This window comes from Coenobita brevimanus, chromosome 46 (assembly GCF_032717465.1).
Source record: "Coenobita brevimanus isolate Jiangsu-jjx chromosome 46, ASM3271746v2, whole genome shotgun sequence".
Lineage (NCBI taxonomy): Eukaryota > Metazoa > Arthropoda > Malacostraca > Decapoda > Coenobitidae > Coenobita > Coenobita brevimanus.
In genome coordinates, this window is record NC_136999.1 from 49856684 (window position 1) to 49870278 (window position 13595).

The window sequence follows — 13595 nt, forward strand, 5'->3', positions numbered from 1 at the left end:
CAATGGGACACTGGAGTATACACGGCTCATTGGAGTGGACAGCAGTAAAGAGATAATGTAAGGGATTAAATGGATAAAAAGAAATGGAAATAACTGACCACCTAGCATGATAAAGAAACAGTTATATAGAAAAATACTAAGTTATGTATCACTCACATGCTCCTATAACCCACTCTCATCTAAATAAAATCCCATGGCGTTAGAATACATTTTTAGTAAATCCCAATGAAAGGAGGATTAACTGAGATATTAACACTCTCATGCTCTATTGCTCACTCTCAGTTGAAGAAACCCGTCTGCCGTTTGCTGGAGGGGAATGCTAGAGTTTTCCATATCGTGAAGGGGTTTTAAAGTAAAGATAATTAAGGTACTAATAACGAAATAAGAGAATAAATAATGATGTGTTAGATTCTGCCTCACCATGACAAAACTAAAGGATATTTGGCCGGGATAAAATATTCCTCGATTGTTGTTCTGGCCCCAGGCTGACGTGAACCCAGTGGACTGCAGGCTGAAGTTACCCCAGTCCTGCAGTCCACCATCACTCTCTCAGGAGATAGGGAAGGAGCTAAGGGAAGTTTATATAACCGGGAAGTGGAGCTGCCCTGTTATATCAGTGCCACAGCATGAAGGCGACCCACTCCATCAGCATTCTTAGTTTAGACTATTCATGTTGACTATCCCTTCACTTCGTCTCCCCCACCTGAATTAAATCGTTTGGTGGTAGTAGGGATAGGATCAACAGGTGGTATCGTGCTGAAGGGGTTAAGGTGATATAATAAACAAATGGTCTTGTAATTGGTGAACTGAAGATGCGGATTTTTTTTTTTAAGGGGTAATATTATTTGGATATGGAAAATAAACTCATAATTATATGGTTTCTCTCTCTCTCTCTCTCTCTCTCTCTCTCTCTCTCTCTCTCTCTCTCTCTCTCTCTCTCTCTCTCTCTCTCTAACACTTCTTTTTGCCTCTTATGCACTATTTTTCTCTCTCTTGTTTCTCATGACGACACACTACCCTTCACCACCTCTCTCTCTCTCTCTCTCTCTCTCTCTCTCCTATACTTCCCTTGTCCCAGTAAACCCAGGGGTAGAATTAGGGACTTGTATATAACATCAACAGTTGCAGGTCATATGCAAAGGGAAGAGTGTGACATGGAATAAACTGGGTGTCTTAAGGAGCCTCATGTAGTTGATACACATTGATAAAAGGCAGTATTTTTATTATTATTTGTATTCTTATTCTTAATTTCCTTCTTATTCTTCTTGTTCTTCATCATCTTTTTCTTCTTCCTCTTCTTCTTCACACCCAAACTCATTCATATTTCTTTCTCTCCATTTCCTTCAGTCTTCACCTGCTCCCTCCCACACCCCTACCCTTCCCCTCCCTTCCTTCCCTCTCCCTCCCTTCCTTCCCTCTCCCTCCCTTCCTTCCCTCTCCTGCCCTTCCTTCCCTCCCTTCTCACTTTCCCTTCTCATTCATTCATCTCTTCCAATACCTCACTTCCTCACTCCCACATATCTTTCCTCTCCCCCTCCCCCTCCAACTTTCCCATTCCTTAATATTTATCTCCCTCCCTCCCTCCCTCCCTCCTCTCTACCCCATCCCCCCACTCCATAAACACTCCTCCTCCCACCCTTACCTCCTCTCGCCCTCACCCTCCCCTCTTCCCCCTCACCCTACAGTCCTTCTCTCCCCTTCCTCCTCCTCCTCCCACCCCCCTTCTTCCATCTTTATCCCTCAATTACTACTTCCTCCTCCTCCTTCTCCTTCCCCCTCCTCCTCCCGTTCTTACCTCCACCTTTGTTAATACATTCTTTTCATCACCCCTTCCTTCAGTCCTCGTCCTCCTCCTCCTTTGTCTCAACCATCTGTCTTTCACGACCTAGAAAATTCTCAAAGAAGAATTACCGTGGGTGTTTTCCTTTTTACTCTCTCTCTCTCTCTCTCTCTCTTCTTAACATTCTTTTCAGACGTAATTATCTACACCTCCTCGATCCTGTTATTATTAAGCTTCGCCATATATATATATATATATATATATATATATATATATATATATATATATATATATATATATATATATATATATATGACGAAGCGTATTGCTTTGGTAAGTATTATTATTATTTTTCTTGGCGTTTTTTTCTCTTCGATCTTGATGATATTATACAGGAAGGTATCTTAGGGGAGCCCAAGTACTTGTGCCAAATATAAATGACCTAGACCTATTTTTGAAGGTCATACTCATTTTTGGTGCAAAAATTGCATATTTGAAACTGAAATATCTCAAAAACTCATTAATATATAGATATTTGGTTGAAAATCTTATGAAAAAAAAGTTTGCCGAAAATTTTGGCTGAATATTATGTCATTTAGCCTGGTGGAAAGTACCTAATTCAAATTTGCTCAGTGTTCTTTGTAACACGTTTTTGAGATAACCACACAAGCTGTAAAGCTGTAACTTTACAGAAATACTTGTATAGCTGTGGTCCCTCTCACTATCTGCAAGGAATATGGTTACATTTAAGCATACACTAGCCAGTTATTGAGACAAATGTAAAATATACCCATGCTTCATTTACTTCTTCCACACCTTTGTCATCAGATCTTGTTCATTTTATAGGAGAAGCTACCTTAAACTAAGTACATGTTCCAGATATGAATGACCTTGAACTACTTTTAAAGGTCACAGTTAATGATGCCAAAATTTCACACCTTATAATTAGTAAATATAAAAAAAAAACTATTCATGTTAGAGCTATTTCGTATATAATCATAGACAACAACAAAATTGCGTCTCTGATATTTTGATTAGTAAGTTTTAATATCTGCATAAATTTAAATTATATATTTGTCAAGAATTGTGAAAAGAAGAATGGTGAACACACTAAATAGTTATGGCGAAGCTTCCTTATTCTGGCTACACAATAAGTAAATACGTAACTATATCATTATTATTATTATTATTATTATTATTATTATTATTATTGTATTCACCATTTCCTCCTCCGCCTTCTTCTGCTCTTCCTCCTCCTTCTTCTTCTTCTTCTTCTCCTCCTCATCATCAACATCATCATCATTATCATCATCTTCCCTCTCCTCCTCCTCCTCCTCCATCTCCTCATCCTGCTTCAGCTCCTTCTCCTCCCACTTCTCCTCCTCCTCCTCCTCCTTTTCTAATTAACTTTCTCTTTCCTTCCTTAACTTTTATTAATATTATTGTTATTTCTTCTTCATCTTCTTCTCTTCTTCTTCTCCTCCTCTTCTTTTTCCTTCTTCTTCTTCTTCTTCTCATCTTCATTTTCATCCTCATCCTCTTCTTGTTCTTATTTTTATTCTCTTCTTCCTCCTCCTAATTCTTCATTATTGCTTTTTTCCCAGGCGTCCTCTGGTAAAGGAGTTAAAGTTTGCCCATGTATACTCTCTCCCTCTCTCTCTCTCTCTTCATTTCTCACTTTATTTCAGCATTTTGTCCATTAATTATTCTCTCTGTCCGTCTGTCTGTCTGTCTGTCTGTCTGTCTGTCTGTCTGTCTGTCTCTCTCTCTCTCTCTCCCTTTGCATTTCTCACTTTCAGCTTTCCACCCATCAGTAAACTTCCCTGTCGTCTGTGTCATTAATCTTAGCAACGTCATTCTGGATCGCCTTTTTTTTGTTTGTTTGTTTCTCCTTCTCTCATTTATCACGTCCTTTTTATTTATTTATTTATTTATTTATTTTTTTGCGTGATTGCGTGATGAAAGAAGTATTTTCCTCCAAAAGGACGCGGGATCGAATCTAGACAGGGGCAGGGAACACTCTGATGATTTGGATATTGTTGATAATATACTACACTGATCCTACATTTGCCCCATATACATGTCACACATTCGTACACACACACACACACACACACACACATGAAAAGATAGGACAAATATGCCCTTTCCAGTGGAGTTCAGTTTGGTAGGAATGGTTTGTTGTTGTCATGGTCGATTAAGTCACATCCAGTTGTCTGAATTGGTAGGTGTAACTGGTGTTGTAACTGAGAGGAATAGTTTGGTGTTGTTATGGTCGACCAAGTAGCATCAAGCTGAGTCCAAATTGGTAGGTGTAATTGGTGTTGTTGTAGTCGGTCTTAATCTGCTACAGAGCCAGGGGGGATCCCGTGAGCACTCTCTGCCTAAACACACACACACACACACACACACACACACACACACACACACATGTACTCACACACACACACACATACAAACACACACACACACACACATGTACTCACACACACACACACACACACACACACATGTACTCACACACACACACACATGTACTCACACACACACACACACACACACATGTACTCACACACACACACACACACACACACACACACACAGTAATGCAGTCATGCCTTTTATATATGAGGCAGCCCTATCATGTATTCAGCATGGACGATGGGTGTTAACGTCAAAGTGGTGACATGTGAAGGCCTGTGGTACATACTGGGATTCCCCGGCCTCAAGGAACGCACTGTCTAGTCTTTACCCGGAGTTGGAGTCTCCCATTCACTCACTGGATGTAGCGTTTCCTTCAGGTAACTCTGAGTGAAAAGCCAAATGGTTAATAGTAGCCTAAGAAACCACTGACTGTGTTTGGTGGTAATCATGTAAGCAGATGGTCGCCTTGTAGTTTAGTGGGTCAGGGCGCTTCAACCAGGTGTGGACTGTGTGGGTTTACATTTTTTTTTCTAATGCAAGGAAGAAGGAATCAAAGGCCAGAAGCGTGCGAATTGTTCCCTCCAAGAAAAAACAGAAACAAGATAACAGACAGGCAAAATCAAGATCCGTTCACTTCGAAAGGTGAGGGATGTTTGGGATTTATTGCTCATATAATTCCACTCAAGGAAGAATAACCGGCCTTTCTCACCTAACATGTCTGGACTAGGTAGCTGGATTTGGGTGTCTGTATTTCTGATGGGGTATTAAGGCTTTCATAAGAGATAGATAGATAGATAGACAGATAAATAAACAGAAACAGATAGATAGACAGATAGATAAACAGAAACAGATAGATAGACAGATAGATAAATAGCTGGATAGATAATTGAAACAGAGATATACAGAGACATACAGACAGGCAGATTGATACAGACAGATACAAAGGCAGATATATAGACTGACAGGTAGATAGATATACAGATACCTAGACTAACAGCTAGATAATATTCTTACCTTTTGCGTCACTCATCATTATTTCATTTATGTATTCCTCCGTGTTTCTGTCATTTCCATATTTTGCCTTCTTGTTCATGGTCCTTTATTTTGACATTCTTACATTATTCACTCTTTCACCCTCCAGCTTTACCGTTTACCTTCCCTTCCTTGTTTCTCCTCCACCCATCAATTTTCCTTCACATTCTCCCAACCTCTTCCAGGGATTGGTATAAAAACGCCACTTTCACTGAATTACTGAGGGAACAACATCGACGTATACCGTACCACCGGAACCAGCTCTCTTGTTTGAGCAGAGGAGTTACCAAGCGCCTCTGGATTCTTCATTTAGTCGTATTTTTCTGAGGAGTTGGACACAAGCAGCTTAGTTGTTCTAATAATTTTCTCTTTATCATTCATGGCGTTATCATTCCTTCCTTCCATTTTATTCTTATCAGCCACTTATCGGTTCTCCTTCCCCATCTTCATTGTTGTTTATTTTGCATTCTGAGGGGGCATGGTGTGATGCTGAGACAGTTGAAGCATAAAGTTACATTTATTCGAAAATAACATGCAGCTTTAAAAGACTGTGAAGATATTACGTGGAAGTAAGCCGATGATAATACAGGTTGGCTAACACTAACTTTCCTTTACACAAACCACTGAATCGAACACGGTATACAGGCGATCATAATACAGCATTACATGTGTAGTGTATACATGAATGTAATGAGTGTGCTCGGTGTCTTGGTACGTATGAGTATGTGGCTTGGAGGGGGGGACGTGAGGATCTGGGGTGTACAGGTGGTAAGGCGGTTGAAGGGAACGAAGGAACTGTTGGTGTAAGTAGGCTACAGTATATCGGATGAACGAGGTAGCTTCTGCGGAAGTTTTCTCTTTGAATGTCAGGATACTCCAGGTGGGGTTCAACTAAAGACCCCTTTGGCAAAGGAGGCAGGTGGACACAGTACGGGTGACTGACCTCAGGTGCTTCGACCTGACAGCAATTAGAAAATAACATCTGGTGTCCTGGGATGGACAAGCTGTTTGTAATGGTGGTTTCCGAGGAGAAGCAGGCCTGTGAGATGAGGCAGAGTCCTGAGTTGGAGCATGTCACAGGAATGAACCAGAACTGAGCTCCCACCCCTCCAAGTTTGACGGTTCCTGAGTCACTTCGAGTGCCGGTGGTTTTGAGTAAGCACCTGTGGCAAGGCTCAGGCTAGAAGGTGTTGTCTCCAAGGTTAAATCACCTTTTCAATCATAACCTTCTTTCCGATCGCCAATACGGGTTCCGCCAGGAATGCCCTACTGGCGATCTTATCACCTTCCTTTCAGGCTCCTGGTCATCTTCCATTCGGGACTTTGACGAAAGCTTTGCCGTTACATTTGACATCTCAAAGGCTTTCGATCGAGTATAGTGTAAATATTTAATTTCCAACTGCCCTTCTACGGTTTCTATCCTTCTATCTGTGCCATAATCTCCAGCTTTATTTCTGGTCGTTCTAAAGCTGCTGTTGTAGACGGCCACTGTTCCTCTCCTAGGGCTATCAATAGTGGTGTTATTTAGGGCTCTGTCCTATTACCAGCTCTCTTCCTTCTATTCACCAGTGATCTTCTAATCTGTATATCTAACCCTATCCACTCATACGCTAATAACTCCACTTTTCCATATGTTCCCTCAGTGTCCATTTCAGCACTTGCTTCAACAAACAAAGGATGAGGCTATGGCACGCTTAATGTCTGCTTGGCCTGCATCTCGGATTGGAATAAAGGCATTCTTGTTGTTTTTAATGCATCAAAAACTCTCAGTTTTTGCATGTTTCGATCCGTCAAAATCTACCACAGGAATAACCACTAATTTTTAACAGTACCCATCCCAATCCTGCATCATCTTTAAGCATACTTGGGGTCTCATTTTCTCAGAATTTATCTTGGAGAAATCATATTACCTTTCTTGTAAAATATGCTTCCAAGTGATTAGGTGTGCTAAGCCGACTCTGTGCCTTCTTTAACCAACTATGCACGGGTTTTATTCGCCCCTGCGTAAAATGCAACTTTCATGTGTGACAAGGCTCCCCACATGCAGCTCTTCTCACAGGTGGAGTAAAAGGCTTTTCGTCTCATTAACTCTCCTCCTCTTACTGTCTCCCTTCAACCTCTGTCTCTTTGCCACACTGTTGCATCTTTATCTCTTTTCTGCCGCTACTTCAGTGGTCACTGCTCCTCTGAACTGTCTGCTTGCATCCCTCCACCACTACGGCCGGCATGTAGGACGCATCTGGCAACAAACTCTCATCCCATTTCAGCCTAGCTCTATAATGTGAGCGTTAACCATAACTCCCAGTCCTTCATGTATGCAACAGGTCAACTCTGGAACAGTACTCCATCTGTCTGTATTTCCTACAACCCATGACCTCCACTTTTAAACGCAGTGTGTCCAGGCATCTCGAAATGAACGGATCTTGATTTTGACTCTATTATCTTCTAATTTTTTATTGGAGGGAACAATTTCCGGGCTTCTTGCCTTCGATTCCTTCTTCCTTGCATAAAGAAAAAAAAAGACTTCACTTGTACCATCCCCACAAGTTCTAGCAGCGCTGGGGTCACCCCTGTCATATGAGGCAGAATTGTTATAAGAATTAAAACAAAAATAAAAACAAAAATTTTCTGGGTACGTGGGACGAGGTATAGCACCGTCTGCTGCCCCTTTCATGCTTTGGAATCGCTGTGTTATGGGATAATGGCAGAAATTTTCATCATCGTCACACATACCTTTCACATTATACATTATTTTCTTCTCGTCTTGACATACTTCATCCTCCCTCTAAGCTGCATCACCTTTAATCCACTCTCTCTCTCTCTCTCTCTCTCTCTCCTCCCGGTCATTCCCTCCACCTGATTAATCACGCCCAAACCACCTTCAGCCACTAATTAATCTCCTCATCTCTGCTACTCCAGTCTCCACCAAATGGCATGGTTTGTGGAAGGCGTGAGGGTGATGTGCTGGTGCTGAAAGTCATATATTCTGGTTAACGTATGTTGAGTTTATTCAGCATCGTACTTAAATGCTTGAAAATAAAATGTAATTTTGAAACGAGGTAGTAGGTATCAAGTAGTACATTCGGCTTGACGCGGTCCAGTGTTTATATAATCCATAATCCAAAACGTGCTGATATTACTGTCATAAAGACTTTGTAGTTAATTGTAGAGAAGTATATGTTAGACTTGTGGTCGAGCGGCTTTTATATCTTGTAGTAGTTTCCCCACCAGATGTCATGTAGTGACGGGAGAGGTAAAGAATAGTATGGGACTATCTTTATTTGTCTTGGAAATATTAAACAGGTATAATAGTATAAGTCCTGGGTAGCTACCTCCCTGTCTCGCTATCTCTCTCTCTCTCTCTCTGTTCTCAAGCTAATCTCCGTCTCGACCTCTCTATAGGGTCGCTTGTCTCCTTCTAAACTCTCTTTCCTCACATCTCGTGTAGTAGGGTGTGTGTGTCACGTATCTTCCTCGTGGCAACAGAACTTTATAAAGAGAGGAATGCTGACAGCTAACTGAATCATCTTACTGGCCGCTGTCGTCAGCTTTCCCCCGTGTAAGCGTTTAGCGCTGCTCGCTTCTCGCAAACACAACACCTTCTCATCGTTTGACTTCCTGCTTCTATCTGTCTCTCTATCTATCTATTTATTATGTAGTCCTATATTTGCTCGGCCGCGCGAAAATGACGTACCATCGACATTTAATAGTTATAATATATTAATACATACTACATACACATTATAATGAACTTATAAGCTAATTAAGTGAAATACATAATATTGTAAAGTAACATAATTGTATGAATATTGTATACATATATTATGGTATAGTAAATAGTGATTATTCAGTAATATTACATTTTAAATAAGTTGAATACATATTGGAATAAATGCATTAAAGTAAATTATTTAACTGTAATACAGTATGTACTAAGTTATTATAGTGAATTGCATACATGCAAGAATAAAAATAGTTTAAAATTAAGAATATTGTAAGAGTTACTAATATTTCATTTAAAGATAATGGTACTGGTCTGCCATATATGGGTCATTCTTCTTTGTGTTATTATTATTATTATTATTATTATTTTTTTTTTTTTATATATATAATTAATACTATATACAAAATATATACACTTCATTCAGGGTGGTTAACTGTGATGTTAACTCTCCCCCACTAAACAATGACTCCAAATTAGCAATTCTTGCATGCATTCTGTGCATGTGGCCAACAGCAATACTGCAACAACAATGCAGATAATTATGAAGACAGAAGGTGCTTGGCTATACACATAATATGGGTTGAACATACTCAAACTCAAATCTTCCCAGGGCTTCATTGTTTCATTGATCAGCTGCATAGTTTCAAACTTAGGTGAAGTCAGCTTAATACTTGTGCTCATGTTTAAGTCCATATCAGGCAGTGGTTTGAAATGTTTGTGTGTATGATTGAGGATGGCGTAGTGATTGATGGTGGAAAAAGTAGACATGGATGGTGTAAATACCGCACAGTAGTCTGGTGCTATGTATAATCCTGAGGCTGATGTATGAGATGGTGGTATATCTGGACAGACTACGTAAACTGATGTGTTATGAGGGAAATAAAAAAACTGCGAGTGTCCAATGCGTTGATGGTGTACAAGTTTATCTGGAGCAAAAGTGAAGTTGCAATGATGATGAATATTGTTATTACTGATGATAGCCATTTCACAAGGGACCGTATCAGTAGGCTGAAACGTGAAAATGTACGCAGGACAAAGATGAACAGCATGTAAGGATGTGCGGCACTTTCGCTCAATCGTTGACTCACTTGGTGAAAGTGACAGTGTCTCGTCTCTTGGAGACCATGATGAGTTCGGTGTCTGTGTTGATGTTGATGATGACTAAAGTGTTGTTGTTTCTATAGGGGAAGGTGTATTTGGTATACTGTGAACAGGTCTTCCGTGATGAATGGTACATGAACTATCACTGATGTTGGTGTTAGTGTTGCTTCCAAGTACGGGTAATATTGCATAAATTCCTACTGCGGAACAATGGCTTCAATTTATGTGTATGTATGCCTTGACTAACTATCTGACGTAGCTCATGAACTGGGAGTAAGTCATTTGTGATCTTGCCATCACCAGCATTCGAAATTCCTTGCATAAGTGCCCTGAAATGATCTCTAGTGTTCTCTAATTGTAGTAGAATCGTGTCAATATGTTCTGTGATGATGGAGAAGTGCTGGAAAAGGGTAACGTTACCCTCCAAGTTATTTATTTTATCTATACTCTCGAGAGCTACGTTTTCTGCTTGTTTCAGATTTTTCACAATTGTTTTCATTGCTGAGTTCTGGTCCTGTGATGAATTTATCTTGGTATGTTAGTACCTGAACTATCTTATTAAATTTTTTGTTTATTTCTTTAAGGTCATCCTCTGTAGCCAATCCAAAGATGTTCCCAAGAATTGCGCCGCCCAGATCGAACAAACCGCGCTTTTGGCGAGTACGTGTGATGTTGTTCCTGTCGCTCAGCACCTCTGTTCCAGAAGATGGGAGATCTTGGATCATGACGAGCATAGTTGACTTCGCCTGTTCTAGTTTCCATTTCGCTAACTTCACCATTTCATCCACTTCCTTGGTGATATGTGATTGTGAAACATAATTCCTATCTTGAAGTCCAGAGTTCGCATCGGCGTCGCAAGTCTTTCTATATAAGTAGGTAAGTCATACAAGTAATCTAGACTTATTTCAGTACTCATGACATCCTTGACGATTGTAGTCGTGGCCGTTGGAGCTATGAGGCATCCTTGTCGTACTATATGCTTGGGGTCTAGGTGCGCATATACCTTTACTATGTATAGGAGAATCCATAGCATAAGTCCCTTCATCGTAACCTACCGAAAAAAAAAAATCTATAAATTTCCTAAAAAGCTGTGGTTGATGATAGTGATGATGTGCGTTACATGGTTGGCTGTTATTTCATTTATAGAAGGAGTTTAAATCGATATTTAATTCTCGTAAATGATGTACTGTAGATTTCATTGGAATAGTTGCACCTATGTTCGATTGTTTGGTATATGACCTTAATTTCTTTTTGTAATCATTGTTGTGTTCTTGCTTGGTTTCTTGAGGTACGTTCACCTGTTCGGTTGTATCCGAGGCTGAATAATTATGTGATAATTCCCTTGAAACTCGTTTTAAATGGTCAATATGAACTTGTTTTTCCTCGCCACTTGAAAGTGACTTAATTAAAACTTTGTTTGCCTTTATGTTAATTACTCTGTATGGGCCCTCAAATTTAGGGGATAATTTATTGTCTCTCGTATGAATGACTCCGTAAACAATGTCTCCTAAGCTGATAGGTGAATCCTTTGCCTTTTTTGTTAAATGCCTCCCGTCATTTCTTCCTTGGACATCGTTAATTGTTTTTGCACTCTTTTGTGAATGTCCTGGAATTCACGTAAACGGAGTTTAGAGTAATCATCGTAATTGTATATAGGCATGCTGTCACCTTCTAGGAGCTCATATGGTAATTTTTTATCTGTGCCATATATAATGAAATGTGGTGTGTCACCAATGGATTTATTTATAGACCCATTAATGGAGGCTCTACTCTGGGAATCCAATCATCCCAGCTTGCATAATTTTCACTGAGAATGTGTCAGCACATCTAATACCTTTTATTTTGTCTCTCTACCAACCCATTCGATGCTGGGTGATAGGCCAAAACGTTAACCTTTTAATGTTGTATTGTTTACATATTTCTTGTAAGATCTCAGAATTAAATTCTCCTCCATTATCACTTATTAGTACCTTAGGGGTAGTAAAGCGACATATTACATTATCTGTTATTGCCTTTGCTACTGTCTCTGCTGTCTTATCTTTAATTGGAGCTAAAATGACATAACGGGAAAAATGATCCGTTGCTACGAATAAGTATAGGTTATTATTGTATGATAATGGCATCTTGAGTAAATCAACAGCGACAACGTCCCATGGCTGATGTGGTACTGGGTAATTACCCATCGGTGCAGGTGTGATTGGGTATCCTTTGTGTTTCGCACATGATTCGCATCTGTCTATATGATTGTGTATATCTCTCGTAATGAAGGCCAGTAATATAATAGCTGGGCTTGGTTGAATGTCTTATCCTTTCCAGGGTGTCCTGCATGGGCTGTCGTGTATCATTCGTAATACTTGGGGTACCATGTCATTAGGTACTACCAACTGGTTAGTATTTCTTTGGCGTTTTGGTTGTTTAGAGTTAATTTTGTATAATGTATTATTGACCATTGTGAATTGTTCAAGTGGGACATGCAGTTTGGGTAATTGTATGTCATCTCCACTTTCTAACTTGTATATTACTTTTGACCATACTGGGTCAAGTCTTTGTGCCTTTGCGATATCCTCGTGGTTTGGGATATTTCCTTTGAGATCTAACGCCGCGACTTGAATTGTGTTCGGGTTCCTAGATAATGCGTCAGCTACTATATTCATTTTACCTTGTATATAATGTATTTGTACATTGTAGTTTTCAACTGTACATTTCCATCTTGCTCTCCTCCCAGAAAGGAGTTTTTCTTTAAACATACCCACCAGTGGTTTATGGTCGGTGAATAAGTGGATTTCGTAACCATATACCAAATCTCGAAACTTTTGTAATGCAAAAATCACTGCAAGTGCCTCTAAGTCTGTAGTGCTATAATTTTTTTCTGCACCTCTTGTTTGTCTGCTGGCAAATGCAATTGGTTGATTCTTTCCTCTTTTATCTTCCCGCATCAGTACAGCACCTAATCCTTTAACTGATGCGTCTGTACAAATAAGAAATGATTTCGTGTAATCTGATATGCTAAACAAGGTGCATTCGTTAGTTTAATTTTTTAGATTGTTAAATGCCCTTTTTTGTTCTTCTTCCCATTGGAATACAGCATCTTTTTTGAGTAGTTGGAATAGAGGGAAGGCTATATGAGAGAACTGTGGTACGAAGGACCTATAGTACCCAGCCAGACCTAAAAATTGTCTAACTTCGTCAGTCGTAGGGGTTCAGGAAAATCTCTCACTGCCTGTATTTTGTCATCAGTGGTGTGAATACCATCAGAGCTTAATTTGTGGCCTAAGAAATTTATTTCCTTAAAGCAAAAATTTGCATTTAGAAAGTTTAATTTTTAATCCAGCATCACTAAGCTTTTGTAAGAGTAAGTCTAATTTCCTGAGATGATCCTTAATATTCTTCGTTGCGATAATAATATCGTCAAGATAAACAAATATTCCTTGTCCTAAAATTCCGACAATACGTAATTCATAAGACGCTGGAACGTACCAGGGCTGTCCTCAGTCCCATTGGCATTCTTGTATATTGATAATGGCCTCTGTTTGT